Source organism: Plecotus auritus (genome assembly GCF_963455305.1).
Source record: "Plecotus auritus genome assembly, chromosome: X".
NCBI classification, from domain to species: domain Eukaryota; kingdom Metazoa; phylum Chordata; class Mammalia; order Chiroptera; family Vespertilionidae; genus Plecotus; species Plecotus auritus.
This window is the reverse complement of record NC_137784.1, coordinates 6,003,649-6,018,178: the sequence shown is the minus strand read 5'-3', so window position 1 is coordinate 6,018,178 and position 14,530 is coordinate 6,003,649. Positions and strand designations below refer to the sequence as shown.

The window sequence follows — 14,530 nt, the reverse complement described above, 5'->3', positions numbered from 1 at the left end:
GCGGGCTCCTCCCTGGCCGGGGCCCTGGTCAGGGCTCGTGCAGGAGGCAACCAATCGATGTGTTTCTCTCACATCGATGTTTCTCTCTGTCTCTCCCTCTCCATTCCACTCTCCGTATCCCAGGAAACATGACTTCCCACACTGTGACTTACTGGGTCCGCGGTAAGGACGCCTGCAATCTTGGGAGATAAATATTTCAGACAGGCCCTCATGGGGAAGTATTTTACCAATAGGGAACGCTCTGTAGCTAAAGGCAGACCTGTGTAATATAATGGTTTATTTAATTTCCCCCAAGTAACCCGAACCTTTCAAAGAACTCCAACCCTTGCGGGGGAATCATATTATGGGCTAGAATCGTTTTTCTTCCTTCCTCCCTCTGATCCTTCTTTATCACGAGGGGGAGGAAGGTCAGTTGCCACTTTGCTGAGGAAGAGCTGACTTTTCCTCCTCTGGGCGGTAATTAATTCCCTGCGTGGTGATTTATTTCCCCAGCAAATCGAGCGAAGGGCGTCTGCTGCGGGCTGTTCCCTTGGAGAAGCCGCTGCAAATCGCATCTCCCGCACGAGCTGCCCTGCGGTTTGACTGGCTCATGGCTGGCTGGGTGGGAGCATGTTCTACTGACTCCACCGCAGCCGTGGGGGTGGGCCCTGAGGGAGGGACTGGGGAGGAGAGAGGGGGAGAAGTCAGCAGAGCTGAAAGAGCAGGGCTACAACTCAAAGAGTTCGCCCTAGCTGCTTTGGCTCAATGGATTGCCTCGGCCTGCGGACCGAAGGGTCCAAGGTTAGATTCCGGTCAAGGGCACATGCAGGGGTTGCGGGCTCGATCCCCAGCGGGTGAGGGGGAGTGGAGGGGTGCAGGAGGCAGCTGATCAGTGACTTTTCTCTCGTCATCATTGGTGTTTCTTTTTTAAAAAAATATATTTTATTGATTTTTTTTACAGAGAGGAAGGGAGAGGGATAGAGAGCTAGAAACATCGATGAGAGAGAAACATCGATCAGCTGCCTCCTGCACGCCCCCTACTGGGGATGTGCCCGCAACCCAGGTACATGCCCTTGACCGGAATCGAACCCAGGACCCTTCAGTCTACAGGCTGACACTCTATCCACTGAGCCAAACCGGTTAGGGCTCAATGATACATTTTTTTAAAAACCTCAAAGAACTTGAGAAACAGCGAGCACACTTGGGATGATTGCAGGGAGGCTGTTGAGTGGCCCATCTGCTCCCATGAGTTCCAAGCTGCCAAGCACTGGCCTCGAACCCCAGTAAAAGGAGCAGACAGCCAGAATTCCCACTCGACGGGGTACCAGGCCACAGTGTCATCAGAGGAGAATGCAGTGGGTAAGATGCACGATCATGCATTATTGGTGAGCATGTCAGCACGCGCATCGGCACGAGACAGTATGAAATATAATACCATTTACACAGGCTCAAAATACCCCCACAAAACAGCATCAATATATTTGTAATAACCCAATAAAAAATGACAGGATGTACACTAAACATATTAGAATGCTTTCTCTTGGGGGAGGTAGGAGTGGGTGTGAACATAAATAAATAAAGCCAGAGACGGGCCTTGCATGGTCTATGATGATAATCATTTATGCCATGAATTTATGACTTGGATGAATTCAACTCTCTGTAGCTGTGATTTTAAAAAATCAGAACTTGAAGAAAGATGAAATTGGGGGCGGGGGCGGGGGGCGTCATGTCAGCAAACTTCTAAGCTGTTTAAGGGGAAGCGGCCCTGGGAGATCTCTAAAATAATCCCTAATTTGCTCACCAAGATAACAGAGAACCAACACTTTGGGCCTAGCGCACTGCCCGGAACTACCTCTGCTTTGCTTGATTTCACACAGTCCCTAGGCTCCCACTGCTGCGCATGCAGCTCTCTCCAAGAGAGAAACGAATAAGCAGAAATATGCGGGTGTGGCTCAGTGGTTGAGTGCTGACCCAGGAACCAAGAGGTCTCAGATTCAATTCCGGGTCAGGGCACATGTCCCGGATGTGGGCCCAACCCCCAGTAGGGGGCATGCCGGAAGCAGCCGATGGATGATGTTCCTCTCTCTCCTCAATGTTTCTATCTCTCTATCCTTCTCTCTTCCTCTCTAAAAGTCAATAAAAACATATATTAATAATGAACAACATGCAGAAACCAACACAAACGGAAGCAAAGTATTGCTTCGTAGCCTTCACTCAAGTTTCCTTAGTTCGTAGGACACAAGAAACATTCAGCAGATGAGAAATGGGATAGAGCGCCATTGACTGAAGAATTGGTGAGTGTGGCAGCCGTGGTAGTGGGCCTGGCCATCCTGCCTGGCCTCTTCTGCCCAAGTCTGCTCCCAGAGCCCTCAGCAGCAGGCAATGGGCCCCCGGACCTCATCCTTTGGTCACAGCTGATTGGGTTGGAATAAGCCAATCAGATTTCCTTTCTCCAGAATCAGAACTAGGAGACACAGCCAAAGAGTCACATTCATGGCTGAGTAAGAGGATAGGGTACAGATGCTGGTGGTCCGCTGAGCAGTCCTGGTTCCCACCATTACTGAGGGCTTGTTGCTCACCATTCTGTTAGAAATAGAATAATAGATGTCACACACCACAGTATGATGTCTATCAGCAGTTTGGGGAATGGGCTTTTATGTGTTTTCTCTCATCTCTAAGTAGCTAATTATCACCTGCCAGGCAAGAAGAATATACTCCACAGCCCTTTGGGTCCCTTAGGATGCCTAACCCATTCTAGGGGGAACAAAGATTGAAGCCATATGTATTCACATGTTCCAGGATGCTAAGATGGTGCAGGCAGATTCAGCTGAGGCTTCATGCCAATACATGTCCATCACCCCTACACGCCAAAGCAAGGTGCTTCAGGACTTTCAAAGGAGGTCTTAAAACCCAGAGTTTGGCCCCAGCCGGTGTGGCTCAGTGGTTGAGCGTAGACCTATGAACCAGGAGGTCACAGTTTGATTCCCAGTCAGGGCACATGCCCGGATTGCAGGCTTGATTCCCAGTAGGGGGTGTGTAGGAGGCAGCCGATCCATGATTCGCTCTCATCATTGATGTTTCTCTCTCTCTCCCGCTCCCTTCTTCTCTCTGAAATCCATTAAAATGTATTTTTTTAAAAACCAGCAAAAGAGAGAGTCCTTTGGCAAGATGTAGGTTACAATCTATGTAACATAATCATGGAAGTGACACCCCATCATCTTTGCTGTATTCTGTTGGTTAGAGGCAAATTATAGGTCCCACCCATACTAAGAGAGGGGAATATACAAAGCCATGGCTATCAGAAGGCAAGGATCATTGGGGACCATCTTAAATTCTGTCCGCCAGACTAACAGAGAGATTCATAACCAATTAAAATATATCTCGAGAGTAGTATCCAACCGTGAATTCACCACACAGATTTTTTTTTTTTTTGTCCAGAACCTCAGTAAGAAGCATTGCTCAGTATACCTTGTTAATTTGAAAGCATTTTTCAAAATGTCTATTATATTTATGGCATTAACTGTCTTTGTGTCTACAGTAATTCTTGGCAAATTGCCTGAAACATAAACTAGATTGATTTTTAATGTTACCATTTAATGAATAAATGAAGTTATTTAAATTGATATAAAATATTTTAATGTTATTTATCATGTAGACTGTGAACACGCCTTTTTTCTATTTTCTCTCATCTATAATTATTTGATTATAACCTGCCAGACAAGAAAAATTAACTTCATAATGTTTTGTATCCTTTAGAATCCCAAGCCCTAAGATCCTAGGAGGAAAATAAGATCTAAACCGTTTTAAAATAGCTTCACCAGAAAAATTAGAATCGATAATGGATGATGCCACATTCAAGTAATCAGATAACTTCTTTTTATGAAGGCCCCAAACAGCTAGAGACTTCAAAAATCCAGTTAGAAGCACATTTAGAGAAGTATTATCTCATAATAAATTCCAAGTGAATTTTCCACTTTTGAGAATGATTTCAAATTGCAGTGCCAATATTTTTTAAATGGTTGAGTTTGTTACACACATCGTTTTAATCCCTGAGTCACATGCTGACCTGCAGGGGAAAATATAGGCTAAGATACCCTAAGCGACTCCTATCAAATTTGCCTGACATTCCTCTCTCTTCATGCCTTTAACAAAAGTCTTTTCTTATCCTTTGTGATGGAGAGTCCTTTGAAACATTTTAGAACACCAGTATCAGTGGCTGCAGGTCATGGTTTGTGTCCCATTTTTAAATTTCATTGGATGTGATTCTGTTACAACAAGCAAAGCGATGTGAGGAAGCAGCTCAGATTCTAATGAGGTTATTGGTATTAAAATCCCTTTCAGGAAGCCTGAGGTGGTTTGGCTCAGTGGACAGAGCATCGGCCTGAAGACTGAAGGGTCCAGGGTTCAATTCAAGTCAAGGGCACATGTGGGTTGTGGGCTCTGTCCCCAGTGGTGGGCGTGCAGGAGGCAGCTGCTTAATGATTCTTTCTCATCATTGATGTTTCTATCTCTCTCTCTCCCTTCTTCTCTGAAATCAATAAAAATATCCTATATAATAAAAGGCTAATATAAAAAATGACCAAACGGCGGAACGACCGGTTGCTATGACATTCACTGACCACCAGGGGGCAGATGCTCAACACAGGAGCTGTCCCCTGGTGGTCAGTGCACTCCCACAGGGGGAGTGCCGCTCAGCCAGAAGCTGGGCTCATAGCTGGCGAGCACAGCAACAGTGGTGGGACCCTCTCCTGTCTCTGCAGCAGCACTAAGGATGTCAGTTGGACATCTCCCGAGGGCTCCCGGACTGCGAGAAGGTGCAGGCCAGACTGAAGGACCACCCCTCCCCGAGTGTACAAATACCGTGCACCAGGCCTCTAGAATTGATAATAAAATAAAATCCCTTTCAGCAACGAAGCTAAAGCTCATGTTTTCTTTTTCTTAGAGCAGCATAGCTTGGCACTTTTCTTTAACCGACTTCCCACTCTGTACTTACATGATTTTAATATTGCAATATGTATAATCACATTGGCCTGTGCTAATGTATATTTCCCTTCTAGCCCAACTGGATCCCTTGATCAACTCAGAGACTGATAGGAAGTTAATGGAGTTGTGAAGAGCCTGGAGGTTTCTTCAGAGACTGAGAAGACAAAGCAAAAACAAAATAACTAAAATATATAGGAAATACTTTGTGTCGAAATTCAAGAGATTTTCTTTAAATAAAAAGTCCAAATAAGTGAACTGTAAGATTTTAAACTGCAAAAGTGGAAGTAAGGAATCAATCTATGAAGGCTGAAAGGTTAGACTTTAAAAGGCGACATGTAGCCTGGGTGGGTAGGACAGTTGGTTAGAGCATCATTCTGACACTCCATGGTTGTAGGTTCGATCCCCAGTCAGGGCACATACAAGAAGCAACCAATGAGTGCAGAAATAAATGAAAAAACAAATGGATGTGTTTTTTTTTTTCTCTCTCTCTCTCCCGTCCTCAAATCAATATAAAACAAATTTTTTTAAACCAAAGACAAAATCTAGATGTAATTCAGGGCTATCTATGAAAGGACTTTGTAAACTGAAATGACATTCTAATGTAACTCCAAAGCTTGATGTGCAGTAGTTTCATTTGGAATGACAGGTGATCAGGTACAGGAAATGTACTGTTACTTGTAGGGTAAATTCACACAAACGGAAGATTCCTTCCTCTTGCACTTCAGAGTTCTCCAGAGAGATTAGGATAACACTCCTCTTTTGCAAGCTAGTGCCTCTCAGGCCTTCAACTCTCTGAGGTGGACAGCCACCGTTGATGGAAAAAGAATTGGTTAACAGCATTTCTCCAATGATGCTTTGCTGCATTCCTGGGGGATCGCGAAGCCACTAGGAAAGGCTGCCTTCTATTTTCCTATCTGAACCTGGAGATGTGAAAAGTACACGAAGCTTCTTGTGACTGATAACCAGCCGTGGCACAGAGCCAGCCTAGTCAACTGCGGGCAAAGCCCTTCATTTTTAGAGAAAGTGCCACAGGACTGCTTGCAATGGAGGTTTAATGCTTCATCTTGTTGACCGTCCCAGCACTCTGAACAGCTTGTAATTATCCACCGTATCAGCTCCTAACAGATACTGAAATAATTAGCTGGAGAGAATGGAAATGGCTAGCAAATGGCCAAACATCAAACATGGTCAACACATTCAAGCTGTATCATTCCCTCCTGATCTTGTGACGTGTGTATTTCTTTAATTCAGTGAACTCCAATAGCCTTCCTTTATCTTATCCTTTTACTCTTCTTAGTGTCCGACTGAGCTGCTTCTAATCTGCTGGCTAATGGAACAGGTTGCAGTCCATCCGTACACGCTGGTCCATCTAAACACACATTCTCGAGTGCATGTGGAAGACAAGTGCTCTTATAACTGAAAGGCATCATGCTGAACAAATGATCAATATACTCTGAGTGGCCAGATTATTATGATCTCTGAATGCATAATAATCTGGCCACTCAGTGTATATCCTATATCAGTGGTCGGCAAACTCATTAGTCAACAGAGCCAAATATCAACAGTACAATGATTGAAATTTCTTTTGAGAGCCAAATTTTTTAAACTTAAACTTCTTCTAATGCCACTTCTTCAAAATAGACTCGCCCAGGCCGTGGTATTTTGTGGAAGAGCCACACTCAAGGGGCCAAAGAGCCGCATGTGGCTCGCGAGCCGCAGTTTGCTGTCCATGGTCCTATATAATAAAAGGCTAATATGCAAACTGTCTCCTCGACCAGAAGTTCGACCAGTAGGCAGGCTGGCCAACCACCCATGTCCCCTCCCCCTGGCCAGGCTGGCCGTCCCCACCCATGCACGAATTTATGCACCGGGCCTCTACTATATATATACTGAGTGGCCAGATTATTATGCGTTCAGAGATCATCATAATCTGGCTACTCAGTGTAGAAGACACCAGAGGGGTATTGGGGCAGCCCTGGTAACACCTCCTAGTGTGGGGCGCACCATTAGTACTGAAAGGAGCTTCTGTTTCTCGTACAGTTTTGGGGAAACCACATTGCCCCACTGGGCTTCATCTTCTTCATCTAGAAGAGGAAGGCGCTTGGACTAAATTAGCGGTTTTCACATTGTGCTCCACGGAACACTTCTCACCTCTTCCGAGAGGGTGAGGCCCTGGACACCCCTGTGTCCTTTCAACCAGAACCCCCACTGCTCTGTGCACTGGGATTGGGGTTAGGGTTCTGCTGAAGAAAGAGATCCACTGTGAGAAGCAAGTAGGAAAACCTATGGACAGGATGCTTGCTATTGGTTCATCCAATTGCAACTGGCCTCTGCCTGCGATTCTAAAGCACATTCTGAATTTCCATAAAGGCGTCCAGCATTCTCTTCCAAATTGAACTTATTTTCCCCAGTGAAAAGCAAAGATAAAAGTTTTAATGGATTTGGTTATTTTTATATTCTTTTTAAAATATATATATTTTTATTGATTTCAGAGAAGGGAGAGGAGAGAGAGAGAAAGAGAGATTAAAACATCAATGATGAGAGAGAATCATTGATCGGCTGCCTCCTGCACGCCCCCTACACTGGGGATCAACCCCATAACCCAGGCACGTGCCCTTGACCGGAATCAAACCTGGGACCCTTCAGTCCGAAGGCCAACGCTCTATCCACTGAGCCAAACCGGCTAGGGTGCTTTTTTATTCTTTATATTTTTAAGAATGACAATAATATCACCTCTATTTTATATTGCAAAGGTAGAGCATTTCAGTAACTATCACAGCACCCTAGAGGTAGGCGGTACCGTTATCCCACTTTTACTGATGAGGAAATGAGGCTCAGATAGGCTACAGCACTTGCAAAAAGTCACATGTCCAGGAAGTGGAGGCTGCTACTTGCCTGACCCCAGCCTTTGGACGCGGACAATGACTGGCTTCGGCCGATGGAAGAGGTAAGCGGAGAGCTGACTGTGTGAGTAGCCTTGTGTGTTCCTGCTTGCCCACTCCTGCTCTGTGTTGCCATGTGCAGCACACCCTGGCTAGCACCCTGGCCCGAAGAGGATGACAGGCCTGTGGAGTGGATGTGAGCCCAATCTCCAGCTTTCAGGCAAGTCCCAATGAGATCAGCAGAGCCATCCCAACTGGTTTTTAGACGCACGAGGAAGAAATGCTTATTTCCAGACAGAAACGACAAATATTGGCCTGGCTGGTGTGGCTCAGTGGTTGAGCGTTGACCTATGAACCTGGAGGTCATGGTTCGATTCCCGGGTGGCGGGCTCCATTCGCAGTGTGGGGCGTGCAGGAGGTAGCTGATCCATGGTTCTCTCTCATCATTGATCTCTCTCTCTCTCTCTCTCTCTCTCTCTCCATTCCTCTCTGAAATCAATAAAAATATATAAAAAAGACAAATATTATATGATTCCACTTATATGAAATAGCTGGAATAGGCCGATTCATAGACACAGAAAGATTAGTGGTGACCAGAGAAGGGGTGGAGGAAGGATCAGAATTTTCTCTTAATGGGTACAGAGTTTCAGTTTTGGACGATGAAAAAGTGTTGGAAACAGGTAGTGGTAATGGTTAGGGGAATGGATGCCTCTGAATCGTACACTTCCAAGAGGCAAGTTTCATGTTATATATATTTTACCACAATAATAAAAAAAAAGAAATGCGTGTTGTTATTAGCCACTGAGATCTTAGGGTTATTTGTTATGAAGCAACAGCTGACTTATACAGCTTCTGTCTAAAGGAAGGGCAGGCATTAGAGAGAGAGAAGAATGAGAATTTGGTTTAACATCGACTATGAGTAGGAGAAGAAGGACGAGGGGGAAATGTCAGATTCAACACATGCCAAATGAAATCTCTCCAGGTTAAAAATAAATTAGGTAGTGGGCCACGGTAGGATGAGATGGTGGCAGCAATGAAAAGAAACCCTTTGCAAGTGGCTGGTGCCATTCCTGGGTCATTCCCACGGCGACACTGCTGTCAGGGGCATGTGCGATGACAGGAGGAACTCAGCGAACTGGGAACAACTTTCAAACATTAAAAAAAAACTTGAAGCCAACACAAATTTGGAGACTGAAAGACTGGAAGAGATTAGAAAGAGACAGGTAGTGTCATCTGCCAAGTTGAAGCTGTTAGAAAGAATAGTTCACATCCTGAGTCGATTCTTTTTAAAAAAATCACATTCTTATGCAACTCAAATCGATTTGCCTTGACAGCTGCTTGCTTTTCCCCTCTTAGTTCAGAAGATATTTATGATGGATGGGCTCTGTATCAGCTCTTCCTTCACCCCTGTTCCCCAGTCCCGCATGCTCTCACAATACAGGGGTTCAAGGTGGTTTTAAATGAAAACACTGAACAGAGGGCCAGGGACTGTAGTGGGATGTATGGCAGGACCACAAATGGGGGGTATCAGTTGAAGCCTTTTGTTGTTCGTGTTCGTCCTCACCCAAGGATATTTTTCCACTGATTTTTAGAGAGTGGAAGGGAGGGGGAGAGACAGAGAGAAACATCGATGTGAGAGAGACACATTGATTGGTTGCCTCCTGCATGCACCCGGACCAGGGCCGGGGATTGAGCTGCAATCAAGGTACATGCCCTTAACTGGAATCGAACTTGGGACCTTTCAGTCCACTGGCCAATGCTCTATCCACTGAGCCAAACCGGCTAGGGCTGGCACCATAATTTTAATTGGTTCCAAATCCCTTAGCCACAGAAAAACCTTTTAAATGACTTTGCTTTCTGAGTACAACTGTGGTAGAAAGATCTTAACCTTTGGAGTCAAAGAGATGCTGAATTCTGTTTCTGCTTCTCTCTACAATAACAGGTCAGCTATTCAACCATTCCCAGTTAGCAATAATTCAACAAATAATAGGTGGCCATTGATATTTGGGGAGTGACATAATCTCTATATATAAAAGCCTAAGTGACCAAGCTATGATGCGCAGTGACCACCAGGGAGCAGATGCTCAATGCAGGAGCTGCCCCTTGGTAGTCAGTGCACGCCCACAGTGGGAGCGCTGCTCAGCTGACCGACCGGTGCCAGATGCAGGGCTCATGGTTGGTAAGCGCCGCTGGGGACTGACTGGGCGTGAGCCCGTGGTAGGCACAGCGGGGCCGGGATGAGCGGGAGCAGCAGGTGGTGTTGCACTGCCGGTTTCGGCCCAATCCCCACAGGCCATGCTGAGGGACCCTACCAGTGCACAAATCCGTGCACCAGGTCTCTAGTGTTCTATATCATCACATGGGCCTTTGGAGTCCAGCAATCTGGTTTCCAATTCCTGTTCTCCACTCACTGGCCTTGGCCTTGGGGACAAGATACTCAGTCTTTCTAAGTTCCAGGTTCTTTATTTGTAAAGAGAAAATAACAGCACTTATCTAACTGGATTATTCTATTAAGTGACATAATGCTTGTAAAATGCTTCGTAGGATTCCTAAGCTATAACAAGTGCCTAATCTATGTTACTAATCAACAGATGAATGTGTTGGCGTTAATAATAACAATATTAACAGAAACGAATAAAGCTTCTTTAGATGCCAAAGGAAGAAAAAGAGAAATGAGATGTTAGCTAAAGGTCTCAGCAGTAAGCGATGTGACTGCAAAATGGAAATGACAATAATGAAAATAATAACAGTCCTCTTCGGAGCACTGTTGTGAGAACAAATTATAGATGGGTGAACTGCTTTTAGTGTCTTGGGAGAAAGGTATTATGTAAATTCAAGTTCTTTTGCTTTTCATTATTTTCCCTTGAAGACTGCAAAAAAAAAAAAAAAATCATAGTGGGTGGCTGAGAACAGGGACTGAGGGAGGAGAAAGGGAGAGAAAAGCATTCAAAGAGGCGAGAGAGAGAGAGAGAGAGAGAGAGAGAGAGAGAGAGAGAGAGAGAGAGAGAGAAGTACTCCCTGGCCATTGCATTTGCTTGAATAACTGTCACCTACCTAGCCACACAGCTATATAGGAGGTTGGATGAATGTGTGACCTCCCCACCCTCTCGCTCTTGTCCAGGAAATGTCTAGATTGCATGTTTGTGTGCTCAGGGCATCCTCTCCATCTTGTCGACATGGCTATTGCCTTCACGTGCATCATTGTGCTCTGTGTGTTTAGCACCGACCGAGAATATTCTCCCCAGGCCACTCCCCAGTCTGGTTCCAGGGCTGACTGATACCATGTGCTCTGGGAGAGTTAACATGCAAAGGCCAGTCTGTGCAACTGATTTTTAAAAATTGAGTTTACTGAACCTGGCCGGCATGGCTCAGTGGTTGAGGGTCGACCTATGAACCAGGAGGTCACAGTGCCTGGGTTGCAGGCTCTATCCCTAGTAGGGGGTGTTCAGGAGGCAGCCGATAAATGATTCTCTCTCATCAATGATGTTTCTATTTCTCTCTTCCTCTCCCTTCCTCTCTGAAAACAATCTACACTAATAAAAGAGAAACATGCAAATTGACCATTCCTCCACTACACCCACCAGCCAATCAGGAGTGATTATGCAAATTAACCCAACAAAGATGGTGGCGAGCATGGAGCTGGAGCAAGCAGGTGGTTTGGGTTGCCCCTGGCGACGGAGGAAGCCAAGCTTCCTGCCCACCCTGGCCTCCACTCAAGGAGGGGCTGGGGGACTGGGTCGCTGGGGGGGCGTGGCCAGCCTGCAAACCACCACAGGCCCCTTACCCAGGCCGCCCCACGCCCCAAGAGAACCCCTGCCCTGATCCCGGACACCCTTCAGGGCAAACCAGCTGGCCCCCACCCATGCACCAGGCCTCTATCTATACCAGGGGTCCTCAAACTACGGCCTGCAGGCCACATGCGGCCCGCCGAGGACATTTATCTGGCCTGCCGGGTGCCACTGCCTGTCCTGCTTAGCAGCTGACTTGTCCCGGGCCTGCAGTGTGCATAGGAATTTGTTCATAGTTTTTTTTTTTAAACTGTAGTCCGGCCCTCCAACGGTCTGAGGGACAGTGAACTGGCCCCCTGTTTAAAAAGTTTGAGGACCCCGGATTTATACTAATAAAAGGGTAATATACTAATTAGACTGGGAGACCTTCCAGGAGACCTTCCGGATGTTCTTCTGGACAAAGCCATGGTGGAGGGGCCAAGGTAGAGGCAGTTAGAGGCCAAGAGGGGAGGGCAGTTGTGGGTGATCAGGCTGGTGGGGGGAGGGGGCCATTGGGGGTGATCAGGCCAGTGAGGGTGGGGGGCAGTTGGGGTGAGTAGACCAGCAGAGGGGCCAGTTGGGGGCGAGCAGGTTGTCAGTGGGGGTCAGTTGGGGGTGATCATGACAGTGGGGGGCAGTTTGGGGTGAGCAGGCCAGCAGGGGGGCAGTTGCGGGCGAGCAGGCCAGTGGGGAGGGAAGGTGGGGGTGAGCAGGCCAGCAGGGGGGGCCATTGGGGGTGATCAGGCTGGTGGGTGGCATTTGGGGGCGAGCAGGCTGGCAGGCATAGTGGTTAGGGGCAATCAGGCAGGCAGGCAGGTGAGCGGTTAGGAGCCAGCAGTCCCAGATTGCGAGAGGGATGTCCGACTGCCGGTTTAGGCCCAATCCCTGTGAACCAGCAGTAGGACATCCTTCGAGGGGTCCCAAATTGGAGAGGGTGCATGCCGGGCTGAGGGACACACCCCCCGTACATGAATTTTGTGCACCGGGCCACTAGTAAAAATATATTTTAAAAAAATCAAATTGCATTTACTGAGGTATCATTGGTTAATAAAATTACATAGGTTTCAGGTGTATAATTCTATAATCCATCATGTGTATATTGTACTGTGTGTTCACCACCCCAAATCAAGTCTCTGTACATCACCATTTATCCCCCCTTTACCCTCTTCTACCTCCCCTAATCCCTGGCCCTCTGGTAACCACCATACTGTAACTGTTGCTTTATTTTATTTTTTATTTTTTTTATTGTTTGAAGTATTACAAATAGTAGTACATAAGTCTCCTTTTTTTTTTCCCCATTGACCTCCCCCCAGCCTCCCCTTCCCCCAGTACATGCCTTTACCTGTCCCCCCCCCCCCCAGTGTCGTGTATCCATTGGTTATGCTTATATGCATGCGTACAAGTCCTTCGGTTGATCTCTTACAGCCCGCCCACCCCCCAACCTCCTCTGCCTTCCCGCTGTAGTTTGACAGTCTGTTCAATGCTTTTTTGCCTCTGTATCTATTTTTTCCCCTTTTCTTTCCTTTAAAAAATCTTGCCTCTGCAGACTAGAAATAACCATATAATAACAAAAAATGTTTGAGTCCCAATTTCAATGTCCAACAGTTCTGAGTCCCCGTTTCAATGTCAAACAGTTCCTTAAGTGTACATGTCAGCAATGATGCAACTGTTGCTTTAAACTGAACATTTGAGAAGACAAGGCAGATCCGATTTTGAAAAAAAAAAAAAAAAAGTTAAATTCCTATCTTGGACTCCATGGATATGTCTGACTTTGTCAGGTGAGATGACATTGTGAGGCTTATGGCGTTCATGACAGCCATTACTCAAACTGGTTTTCAAATTAATTCATTCACTAACCATATTTGGGGAAAATAGTTTTGTTTTTCTTTCTCCTCCTCCTCCTCCTCCTCCTCCTCCTCCCCCTCTCTCTCCCCCTCCCCCCTCCTTCTTCTTCATCCAGAAGGTCTCCTGAAAGGTCTCCCTCCCCTTCTCCCTCTCCCTCTCCCTCCCCCTCCCCCTTCTTCTTCTTCTTCTTCTTCTTCTTCTTCTTCTTCTTCTTCTTCTTCTTCTTCTTCTTCTATCAAGAACTGGAATGCCTCCCGTCTCCTTCCTCTCTGGTCTGTTTGGAAGCAATTTGAACCATCTTACTGAGGTATTATGTTGATCATGCCGCTTCCATTCTCAAAACATGATGATTTCCCACGGCATCTCACATTCCAGGAAACTTCCTCATCTTTTTCTCCCAACAGGGGACACTCCCAGTAGCTTTCCACTGATCTCCACTTACATTTCAACTGTAAAGACCACTGAGATTCATTCCACAAATGTGTGACAAGCCCCTACTATGCGTCAAAGACTGTTCTAGGCTGTAAGGATGCACCAGTGAACGGAACAGAAAGGAAGCCCTGTCCTTCTGGGGTGGCCACTCTGTGGAGTCACCTGGCCATTTGAGCAGCCCTTTCCACCCTCCAGCTGGCTATGTTCTCATCCGGGAGCTGCAGAAGCGGGACCAGACCTCCCATTACATGGCTGCTCCCAGACACCCAAAGCCGTTACCCTTTCAGCTGACGAGTCCCCTGCATTCATCAAGCTGCTTTGCCCCACATCAAAAGCTTCCTGTCCCTAAAGCTTCCTGTGCCCTTTTCTTTAACAACCCTCTCTCTTCACAATCCTCTCCAGGAGTCACTCCTTTGAAGTCTTCCCACATCAAACCATCTGCCTCTAGACCTACGGTGTCCATGGCAACCTTTCCAATGCAGGGACAGCTCTGCAGGGACAGGTGGGGGGCCTCTACCTCTCAAAGAAAAGAGGGAACAAGTGGTGACAAAGTGAGAAACAGATGCTTGACTACCTGGGGGCACATATTTTTTGGTTTTATTTTTTAATCAGAAGGCTACTTTGCAGTAGAGTGTTGTTTTT

General features: G+C 46.5%; 1 protein-coding gene across 4 annotated transcripts in view; it reads right to left on the bottom strand.

Annotated features, from left to right (window-relative positions):
• FRMPD4 (FERM and PDZ domain containing 4) overlaps positions 1-14,530 on the bottom strand; it is a 529,962-nt gene that overhangs the window by 56,161 nt on the left and 459,271 nt on the right. The window lies entirely within an intron of this gene.